Here is an 11888-nt window from a genome sequence, read left to right as displayed (position 1 = left end):
TCGTTTCAAAATCTCATTAGCTCCATCAACTTCTCTGAGTTCATCCTTTTCTTTAGCTCTCCCTTACTTCATTTTTTTCTCTGAATTTCTACACCATAATGGCCAAAACATCTAAATTTGTGCCGCAAAAAGAAAAAGCCTCTTCATCATCAAGACCGACCAAAAGTAAAACGGTAGTACCACCTCGTATCGAGGAGTGTATTCCCCCGCTGTGCGAAACTACATCTGATTTTAAAATTGAAAAACATGTATCGACACCAGTTCGATGTGAGCCCATGACCGATACGTCTGTTTTATAACCGAGGACGAGCTTGAGCAGGTAAAAAAGGACTGCAAGTGGGAGAACAAAGATGTAGTGATCCCTTCCCCTGAGGACGACATCACTACATATAAAGCGGGGTACTTAAGCGTGTATACCTACCCATTCACGGTAGGCCCTGCAAATCCAGCTCTGGGTCCCATAGATCCAGTTATTCTTGACTTCTGCCAACAATACCAAGTGACGCTTGCCCAAATCTACCCTTCATTCTGGAGAATCGTTCATTTGATCAGATTCTTCTTGAGCCAGGTCGAGGGGATGCCTTTCACCCTCGACCATCTGATCAGGCTCTATAGTCCCTGACTTTATTGAGGTGGCTTGATAAAACTACAACGCCGATCCTTGAAATCTCTCTTCTCCAGCATTGATGATGACAAAGACCGAGGATGGTTGAGCTGGTTTTTCCGAGTCAGGACCTATGACCTGATTCCTGCTGAGAGGATGCCATTCCCCGAGGAATAGAACATGAAACGTAAGTACATAGTAACTTTATACCATGCTTTCTCTTCTTTTTTTCTACTTCATCTTTTCACTCGGTCTAACCCCTTTTCGATGGTTGTGCTACTGCTTGGTTTCCTGGTGCGGTCCTGGACCTCGAAGGTTGGGTCCAAAAACTGGCTTCCACTTCCTTGTATGCGGAGCGTTGCTAGCGAGACTTGGCCAAGGGCTGATGGGAGGCTCAAAATCATGGTGAGTTCTCTTGCTTGTTTACTTGTATTTCTTTAGTGGAATACTTACTTTGTTTTTATGCAGGCCTCAGAGACGACGTTGCTATGCGACCGCCCCCGGTTGGTGAAGAAGAGATTCCGAAGCCTTCTAAAGAAAAGAAAAGAAAAAAAGGGTCGCCTACAAATCCCCCGAAGCCCAAGAAAAGCGCGGCTCGAAAGCCTAAGGCCGACATGGTGGCCTTATCTCCAGAAACGGCCCAACGCCTTCGGGATCAGGAAAAAGAAGAAGATGACGACTGCCTATTGGTAGCTCGTAAAAGAGGAAGCACCAGTGCTTCAAAGTCTGCCGAACCAGTTGTGGCTGATGTGGTTCATTCTAGAACAGAAGGGATCTCCGAGGGGAGTTCAAGCAAAATCCCCGAGCTATCGGGCAGCAAAAAGGCACCTCGTCTCGGAGGTCATTTGGAGGGTGAGGCCAAGGGGCTTGGTCCCGAGGTCCTTGAAAGAGAAGAGAATGCCCTGAGTGATTCGCTATGGATGAGTCACCACCTGGTCCTGAGTTCTCCGAGGGGCAAATCCGAGATGCTCAGAACAAGAAAACTTCGGATGTGGGGACGAGCCACGAAGGGCATGACATCTTTCGAGAATGCCTTGCAGGGATCGAAGATGGCCCCAACCCAGATGCTTCTTTTATTTTCAACGAGGCCCGTCGGCTCTTCAAACAAGTAAGTATCTGTCCTCTAAAATAATGCTTGTGCTTTATCCTTGTCGTTTTGAGTTTGATCTATCCCCTTTTGTGAACGCCGTCGTGCTCCATAAAGAAGCATTCTCCAAGTATCGAGCTGAGCTTGCTCGATGTGAGGCCGGGCTAAAGAAGATCTCGGAAGAGTTGGACAGTCTTAAAACCCTCTACGTCAAGAAAGAGGAGGAGATCAGCAATCTTCGGGCCGAACTGGCAAAGGCTCGCCAAGAACAAACCGAGCTCACCGAAAAGGTAATATTCCCTCCGAATTTTTGTTATGGATTTGCCCGATCGGTCTTCTAACACTTTTACTTTGCAATTTCAACAAAAGGGCGAGCTGGTGGAGCAGCTCCGAGAGGAGCTCAAGATGAAGGAGGCCGAGACCCTGGGGTGGAGGCAAGGCATGGACAGTCTTGCCTCTGAGAAAGAAACTCTTCGGGAGCAGCTGGCTTCACTCGAATGCCAGCTTCAAAGTGTGAAGGAGGAGAGCCTGGCTCGAGGCCGCAAAATCGAGGAGCTTAAAGCTAAGTCCGCTGCTGAGCTGGCCAAGGCCAAATCTGATGCTGAGATAATTATATCTTCGTACCGAGCCGATGGTGAAGCAGCTAATGCCCGGGCAAAGAAGATCTCTGCTGCGGCCGAAGTTAAGTTATCATGTGCACTTGACCACGCTAGGCGACAGTCCTGGAGAGAAACCCTCGAGGAGGTGCATGCTTACAGTTTCGATCTCTCAGCCGATATTGAAAAGGCGAAGACTTAGGAAGAAGAGGCCGCCGTTTTGCTTTCTGATTAGGATGACTCAGCTAGTGGCTCCAAGAGCTGAGGGGATGAAGATGAAGTCCTCGAGAAGAGGCTCCTGAAGACGCAGCTGCCGAAGATGTGGCCCTGGAGTAGTTTTAGGTTTCTTTATTTTCGCTTAATGTTTTGTGTAAGGACCCCTCGTGGGTATTTGTAAATATCTATTGCAAACATTTCTTGGAAATACAGAAAGACCTCTTTTTTTCAACTTTGACTTGTGTTGAACTTCATTTTATCCTTATTTGTGGAAAATTTAAATGATCGGTCCGAGTACTGGTTTGGACTCGGAACATAACAAACCCTTAGGTTTTTATTGATAAATATAATAGTCCTCGAGCTAAGTTTATATTGATTTGACGCGAGCTCGGGATGTCGGGACTCTCGAGTCCGAGTTGAGTGAGAATGGGGTCTCGAACTCTATATGTTTTGGCCCTTAGGCTCATATATATCGGTCCTTAGGCTCTTTAAGTTGGCCCTTAGGCTCTTTTAGGTTGGGCCGATTCGGCCTCTAGAGTGGCTATATAATTTTTTCCTCTTTTCGGCTAAAAGGCTTAGTGAAAATTTGATTATGCCTTAGCATGTGTTTTTCGTACCCATTGAGTTTTTCGAAGGTTCGACGAATCGGAACTAACTAGATTGTGTACATAATCTGTAACGACCCGGCCGGTCGTTTTTGGAAATTTTGCCCCGATCCCCTATTTAACTGCTTGCCCCAAGTTTATTTCTGCTATTTCAACTTGCCGGGATGTTCGGTTGGAGAGTTTTGGGACACTTAGTCCCTAAATGAGAGCTTAAGTGTTGGAAAGTGGCCCGTAGTCGGAATAGTGTGAAGACGGCCTCGGAATGGAAATCCGATGGTTCCGTTAGCTCCGTTAGGTGATTTCGGGTTTAGGGGCGTGGTCGGATTGTGTTTTGGAGGTCCGTAGCTAATTTAGGCTTGAAATGCCGAAAGGTCGAATTTTGAAGTTTCCGGTTCGATAGTGAGATTTTGATCCGAGGGTCGGAACGGAATTCCGAGAGTTGCTGTAGCTTCGTTATGTTATTTGGGATGTGTGTGCAAAATTTCAGGTCATTCGGACGTATTCTGGTTGAGTTTTTTATCAAAAGTGTGTTTCGGAAGTTTTTAGAAAACTTAGGCTTGAATTCGATGTGAATTGGTGAATTTGATGTTGTTTGAGGTGTTTTGATGATTGGAACAAGTTTGAATGAGGTTTTAGGATGTGTTGGTGCTTTTGGTTGAGGTCCCGGGGGCCTCGGGTGAGTTTCGGGTGGTTAATCGGACCATTTTCTAAGTTTAAAAGTTGCAGATTTTCATTTCAGGTGTTGCAGAGATTTATCTCTTCGCGTTCACAAGAGGAGCCTCGCGTTCGCGTAGAAGGAATTTGGAAGGCCAGGATTTATACCTTCGCGTTCGCATCTGAGAGCTCGCGTTCGCGGATGGCTAAGAGGTTGAGCTTCGCGTTCGCATCATCCTTCTCGCGTTCGCGTATAAGGACTTGGGTCCAGTGGAAAATTGTTCTTCGCGTTCGCATAGGTCTGGGGATTGAAGCATCGCGTACGCGGGACCCTGTCGCGTTCGCATAGAGTTATTTTTGAGAAAATAAAAAGTGTGCTTCGCGTTCGCGAGGCTTGGGTCGCGAACGCGATAAACGAATATCAGAACTGGGCAGAAAATTTATTAAACATTTCATCCGCGATTTTGAGTCATTTTTCCTCCATAGCTGAGCATTTTGAGAGCTTTTTGAAGGTGATTAAACAGGGATTCAAGGAGAATTGATTGGAGGTAAGATTTTTGAACCTAAAACGTGATTCTATTGTGAAATCTATCTAGAAATGCATGGAAACTTGGACAAAAATGGAAGAACTAGGGCTTGGAATTTTGGATTTTTAAATGAGGACTTGGGGGGTCATTTGGGCTCCGATTTCAGTGTTCTTGGTATGTATAAACTCGTGAGAGTACAAGGTTTCGGAAAATATAAATTTCACCCGATTCCGAGACGTTGGCCTGAGGGGCATTTTGGTCATTTTACATAATTTTGCGTATTAGCTTAGAATTTAATTGTAGAATCAGCTTCTTGAAGTATTATTTACATTATGAAATGGAATTGAATAGATTTGGGCCATTTGAAGTCGGATACTCGCGGCAAGAACGTGGTTTCTAGTTGATTTTGAGCCGGTTCGAGGTAAGTGGCTTGTCTAACCTTGTGTGGGGGACCTTCCCCTTAGGATATGATGTTTGATAATTGAAATGCCTTGTACGTCAGCTGACGAGCGCGTACTTGAGCTAATTGTTGAAAAACCCGATTTTATTTTTAGTATTTATGCTGAGTTCCATTCCTTCCTGTTTATTCTACTTGCGACTTTAGCCTGTTGTTAGTTTAGAAAAGCATGTTTAGTTGACTCAATTGCCTTTTTCTTAAACTGCTGTAATTGCATTATGTGAAGCATGTTAGACTAGAATTAACTGTTTACTTGATACGTATTTAGCATTTAATTGAGTATCCTTGTGTTGCTTCTGTGTGTTTTAATTTGGGACTACGGGACGGCTTCCCGGGAGATCCCCTGTACGTATTTATGATCTAGACTGAGGAGCGGGATAGCAAGAGAACCCTAGCACGTATATTGAGGATACCAAGAGATCCTCGGGATACCAAGAGATCCCTGGCATATATTGAGGATACCAAGAGATCCTCCGGATACCAAGATATCCCTATCATACATTGAGGATACCAAGAGATCCTCGGGATACTAAGAGATCCCTGGCATATATTGAGAATACCAAGAGATCCCTAGTGTGTATACATTGAGGATACCAAGAGATCCTCGGGATACCAAGAGATCCCTGATATATATTGAGGATACCAAGAGATCCTCGGGATACCAAGAGATCCCTAGTGTATATATATTGAGGATACCAAGAGATCCTCGGGATACCAAGAGATCCCTGATTATTATCCCTGTTGTGAGTGGTGTTACCTGGTGATTGTCTTTATATTCTGTTTCTGTTACTGTACTCTTAACATCATGTATAGACTCTTACTGTAGATTCTCAATTATGTTGTTTATCTTAACCTGTCACTATTATTATTATTTCCCTCAGTAGGGCCCTGACCTTCCTCGTCACTACCCGACCAAGGTTAGTCTTGGCACTTACTGAGTACCGCTGTGGTGTACTCATGCCTCCTCTGCGCATGTTTTTCATGTGCAGATCCAGGTACTTCTTCTCAGGCTTATCATCCTTGAGGGAGGTGACTTCTGTAGAGACTTCAAGGTATATCTGTCGCGTCCGCAGACCGTGGAGTCTCTTTCTATTCTTGTTGTTTAGTATTAGCCCTTCTGTATTTTCAGTTCTTGTTAGACATCTGTAGTTAGAGCTGTGTAGTTCTTGTGTGTTGGTTTTGAGAGTTAAATATGGTGTTTGCCGAGCGGCACATTTATACACTAGTTATTTCTTATTTCTGTTTTAAATTGTTTACTTCCGCAAAATTCTTGGTTTCTTTTCCGCGATTAGGCTTACCTAGTCGTAGAGACTAGGTGCCGTCACGACAGTTCACGGAGGGCGAACTGGGGTCGTGACAAGTTGGTATCAGAGCTCTAGGTTCATAGGAGTCATGGATCACAAGCCGGTTTATTAGAGTCTTGCTGATCGGTACGGAGACGTCTGTACTTATCTACGAGAGGCTATGTAACTGTTAGGAAAATTCCACTTCTTGATTTCCTCATCGTGCGACTTGATTCCTTGAGGCTTATGCCCTTGTTTTTCTTCCTGCTCAATCTTACGCGACGCGAATCGCTATTATAAGTCGAGAATAGAAGAATTATAATGGTACTACAGATGTGGTGCGGAATGTTTCTCCCGATATAGTTGGGGTGAGCTATTGTCGTCGCCTTGCAGAAGGATTTTTCTATCGTTTCGGCTCGTTAGTTGTGCTTCTAAGAGCTGGGAGGCTATGCGCAGGTTTCTATGATGCTCGCGATTGGTTATCACACAATATAGACTTGATGGTAGGAGACTTGCCTATGTGATGGGGCAGTGAATGAGTTGAAAGGAAATCTACTCAGTGCACGATTCAGAGATAGGATATTTCACTTTCGGCGGAGAAAGAGCAATTGGCCTATGAATGTCCAGATTTGGGGTGATGGAGTAACGAGACTTGGTAAATTCGAGCTTGGTGGAATTTTTATCTGCGATGTAGTATCGTCGTCCTCGATTGTATGTGTTAAGTTCGCCAGTGTTATGGTCTTCTGCAATTCGCCCTTGGGGTAGGATATTGTGAAGTAATATTGGAGAAAAGACTGTTGGATATCGCGGGGTGCGGTGGTTCAGGATTGAATCGGTGTTTCTAATGTGGACGACTCGAGAAGGACAATGTCCGGAAAGGTTTAAAGTTAGTAGCAATTTGTGGGTACAAGTGCTACGAAGATAGATTTTATTAAGTCAACAACTGAGAAGCAAAGGATGAGGAAAGACATGTGGGGAGTGTCAAGCGGTGGTTAAAATTTCTAGAAGGCCAGGTATAAGAAGCAAAGGTCGAGTGGTCGATTAGAGGGGTGAGTTCTGCCAAAGTGGGAGAGTGGTGGATTTGCATATGGGCTTTGTGCTAGGATGACTACGCACCTTAAGGAGAATTTGGGACGACTTGGGAATTTTAGTGATGATGATTGGGGTCTACGGATCTAATCTGAAGTATGGGCTATTATGCGGCAGGAGATTTGATATAACGGAAAGGAGCTACTTGAGATGAAGAAGGATACAACATAACTTTGAATTGGAAGGATGTTGCCGCACATTTAATTGATGTCCACGAGGGGTGAATGGGCTTGTGCAGCTAGAGAGTGAGCATGGATTCAGGATTTATGCCTTGTATAGAGGTGGATTTCAAGGGAAGTGATTCTGCCGGATGCTTCGTCAAGAGGGTATTCATATGCTAGAAGATTCATGGAGTTGATTATATTCAGGGCCAAGTAGAGCGGGTGGCTCTCAACAACAGTCCTAGTGGATTCAAAGGGGAAAAGCGTGGTGCCTAATGGTTTCGAGCCTACGGTTAAGAATCAAGCTTTGTAGCAGCTTATGAGAAGAGGCACAGAATGTTGTACGATGTTTTGACTCGCAGTGTAGCATTTGGGAGGTATGAAATGGTTCGTTGGATTTGAGGCAGCATGGTCTCGTGATTCAAGGGCACTCGGGATGAGTGCGGATGGAATGTGTTATGTGTTGAATGGAGTTATTATTATCTCTAAGGCAATCAAGAATTAATTTGGAAGAAGATAGATTGGTTAGCCATAGTTGAATTGGCATATTGGTGGTAGTGATCATTTCCTTCTAAGTGATCAAGTTATGCAAGTGAATTGTGACGACACGTGTGGGGCTTGTTGACCGCCGACATTGATGTTATTTAGAGGTATTCCACTGTTATGGCCTGTCATGTGTAGGCGGATCCCAGAAGGGCTATCGTGGCTTAGACCACTACTTAGAGATTTGCATATTCTACGGTTATGAGAATTCACCCGTGTGTTGCTATGGTTCTCCTGAAGTGAGTTAAGTGAAAAGGCCTTGCATCCTGGTTATGGATTCTTGAACGCTTTCTCAGCGTTAGTGCGACTGGTGGTATGGATACGCATATTTGTTGTCTGTTACGGAAGGTCGTGGGAGCGTGCCCCACAGGAAGATTGTATAGGTGTGGCATGTAGTCAGTGGATCAATTGAAGATTTAAACCAAGTATGAAGACGGTGGTGATATCATTAATTTGAGAATTTATGCTTGGAGGGCACTCGACTGATTTGGGTTGTGGACCGTGGAGGATTGCCCTTGTTATGATGATAGTTCTCGTGGCCTTCGAAAGGTTATTAGCCTAGTTCAGTGTGATCAGAATCAGCTTGAGGTCTGTGGATGGATCTAAATGTGATCATGGGCTCTATATCGGGCGAGATGTGTTCATTTCAGCAATGCGCTCCTTTGGACAAGTAGTCGGGGTACTATTTCGTTGTCAGCTATTTCATGTAATGATATATTGCGCCGTACGAGTTGTGAGACGGCTTGATGAATTTCTTATGTGTTGAGGTTCCGCGTAGAGATGATGTTATATGAGCAGGATGGCTCCCGAAGTTCAGATCGTATATCGCACCTCAGTTGTGTTTGAGTTTTGTAGTCTATGGCACTATATGTATTCCCAGGGATGTTATTATGCACTTAGAGTGCTTGTGACCAATATTCAGAATTTTGTTATAATGAGCAGTTTAGCTCGATGTATATCTCCTTATGTGAATTCTATGTTTGGATCGGGTGGCATGCCGCCATGGATTTGGATCGGGTGGCACGCCGCCATGGGTACGTTATTTGGATCGGGTTGCACGCCGCAACAGTGTGATATTGAGTACAGTTTTCTACATGCTATTTTTGTATGCCTTGCTTCCTAATTTCTAAGGAAGGTTCATATTAGCGCGCGAGTTGTGTAGTTCCTTCTAGAGTTCGATTTCCTTTTGTCGCGTTCGAGTTCGTAGCCTATTGGCACATTGTGGCATCATATGAGACTTTTGATCATGTCCGGGGTGGCTTATTGCCTGAGCGGTTCGTACTGGGTGAGACGAGATCATTGGATTTAGGATCAGTGCAAACTGATTATATGAAGTATATTAAGGAGCTAAGACCATTATTTGGTTCAGACTGAGGTGATGGTTCTTAACAGGAGTATGGCCCCAATGATTTGTTGATTCGGCAGTTGGGTATGAATTTCTACACACCTTCTCCATCTTGCCGGTATTGTAAGAGTTGGAGCGAGACCCATTTAGGTCATGAGGTGCAATGGGAGCATCAGAGTCGTGGAATTTCGACTATTTTGATCAGAGAATGTTATTGTGGTCCTGTGAGTAAAGTGGTTCAAGGTGTGGTTTCAGCTAAGGTATGCAGTCATGTTTTGGCGCTACGGGTAGTTATTGATACGGTGAGCGTATGTTGGGACAGGCCTGGCAGAGAATTCTGGATGTAAGAATTGGGCTCTAAGGCTTATTTGCTTAAGTGGAAAAGGTCACGGGGGCCTCAGGTGTGTTTCGGATGCTCAACGGGCATTTTAGAACTTAGAAAATTGAAGAAAATCTGTCAGCTGATATCCTTCTTCGCGTTCGCGTTTAACCTATTGCGTTCGCGAAGCTTTGCCTTCTTCCTTCTTCGTGTTTGCATCAAATCCCTCGCGTTCGTGTAGTATTATTTGGCGCTGAGGGGCTGTGACTATTTTCCTCATCGCGTTCGCATCCTACATCACGCGTTCGCGTAGCTTGGCATATTCACTCTTCGCGTTCGCGTACAGTATCACGCGTTCGCGAAGAGCAATTTCTGGGCCACAATATTTTCCTCTTCTGCGTTCGCGAGATTTCTTCCGCGTTCGCGAAGCACATTTGAAAAACCTTCATTTTCCTTCTTCGCGAACGCGAGACTTCCTCCGCGTTCGCGATGCATTAAATACCTGGGCAGATATAAAATTTCAAAAAAACGAGGGTTTAAATTTTTATCAAAACTCAAGCTTGGGAGCTCGGATTTGAGCGAGATTTTGAGGGATTTTCAGAGATATTGATTGGGTAACGATTCTAAACTCCATTTTGCTTGTAACCCATTAATCTAAGCATGAATTCCTTCCTTAATTTCGGATTTTGAATGAAAATTTGTGGAAAAGTTCTTAGACCTCTAATCGAGGATTTGAGGGGTCATTTGGACTCCGATTTGAGTGTTCTTGGTATGTATGAACTCGTGAGAGTGCGAGGTTTCTGGAAATATAAATTTTGCCCGATTCCGAGACGTTGTCCTGAGGGGCATTTTGGTCATTTTACATAATTTTGCGTATTAGCTTAGAATTTAATTGTAGAATCAGCTTCTTGAAGTATTATTTACATTATGAAATGGAATTGAATAGATTTGGTCCATTTGGAGTCGGATACTCGTGGCAAGAACGTGGTTTCTAGTTGATTTTGAGCCGGTTCGAGGTAAGTGGCTTGTCTAACCTTGTGTGGGGGACCTTCCCCTTAGGATATGATGTTTGATAATTGAAATGCCTGGTACGTGAGGTGACGAGCGCGTACTTGAGCTAATTGTTGAAAAACCCGGTTTTATTTTTAGTATTTAAGCTGAGTTCCTTTCCTTCCTGTTTATTCTACTTGCGACTTTAGCCTGTTGTTAGTTTAGAAAAGCATGTTTAGTTGACTTAATTGCCTTTTGCTTAAACTGCTTTAATTGCATTATGTGAAGCATGTTAGACTAGAATTAACTGTTTACTTGATACGCATTTAGCATTTAATTGAGTATCCTTGTGTTGCTTCTGTGTGTTTTAATTTGGGACTACGGGACGACATCCCGGGAGATCCCCTGTACGTATTTATGATCTGGACTGAGGTGCGGGATACCAAGAGATCCCTGGCACGTATATTGAGGATACTAAGAGATCCTCGGGATACCAAGAGATCCCTATCATATATTGAGGATACCAAGAGATCCTCGGGATACCAAGAGATCCCTGGCATATATTGAGGATACCAAGATATCCTCGGGATACCAAGAGATCCCTATCATACATTGAGGATACCAAGCGATCCTCGGGATACCAAGAGATCCCTGGAATATATTGAGGATACCAACAGATCCTCGGGATACTAAGAGATCCCAGGCATATATTGAGGATACCAAGAGATCCTCGGGATACCAAGAGATCCCTAGTGTATATATATTGAGGATACCAAGAGATCCTCGGGATACCAAGAGATCCCTGATTATTATCCCTGTTGTGAGTGGTGTTACCTGGTGATTTGTCTTTATACTCTGTTTTCGTTATTGTACTCTTATTATCATGTATAGACTCTTACTGTAGATTCTCAATTACATTGCTTATCTTAACCTGTCACTATTATTATTATTTACCTCAGTAGGGCCCTGACCTTCCTCGTCACTACCCGACCGAGGTTAGGCTTGGCACTTACTGAGTACCGCTGTGGTGTACTCATGCCTCTTCTGCGCATGTTTTTCATTTGCAGATCCAGGTACTTCTTCTCAGGCTTATCATCCTTGAGGGAGGCGACTTATGTAGAGACTTCAAGGTATATTTGCCGCGTCCGCAGACCGTGGAGTCTCTTTCTATTCTTGATGTTTAGTATTAGCCCTTATGTATTTTCAGTTCTTGTTAGACATTCTGGAATTAGAGCTGTGTAGTACTTCTTAGCTTGTGATTCATGGGTTTCTGGGTCTTGGATTTCAAAAATGCGGATATGGTCGAATGGTAAAATTTCTCTTTGCCAAGGAGAAGATGCGGGTTCGATTCCCGCTATCCGCCCAAGATCCAAGATAAAGTAATTTTATTACTATTTATTTATTATTTAATT

General features: G+C 44.0%; 1 non-coding gene across 1 annotated transcript; it reads left to right on the top strand.

The window, feature by feature from the left end:
- Positions 1 to 11768: 11768 nt before the first annotated feature.
- TRNAG-GCC lies at positions 11769 to 11839 on the top strand. Its single transcript has one exon. It is a non-coding gene; the product is annotated as a tRNA-Gly (tRNA).
- Positions 11840 to 11888: the final 49 nt, after the last annotated feature.

Source organism: Nicotiana attenuata, unplaced genomic scaffold, assembly GCF_001879085.1.
Source record: "Nicotiana attenuata strain UT unplaced genomic scaffold, NIATTr2, whole genome shotgun sequence".
Classification (NCBI taxonomy): Eukaryota; Viridiplantae; Streptophyta; class Magnoliopsida; order Solanales; family Solanaceae; genus Nicotiana; species Nicotiana attenuata.
This window is presented reverse-complemented; position numbering and strand designations above follow the sequence as displayed.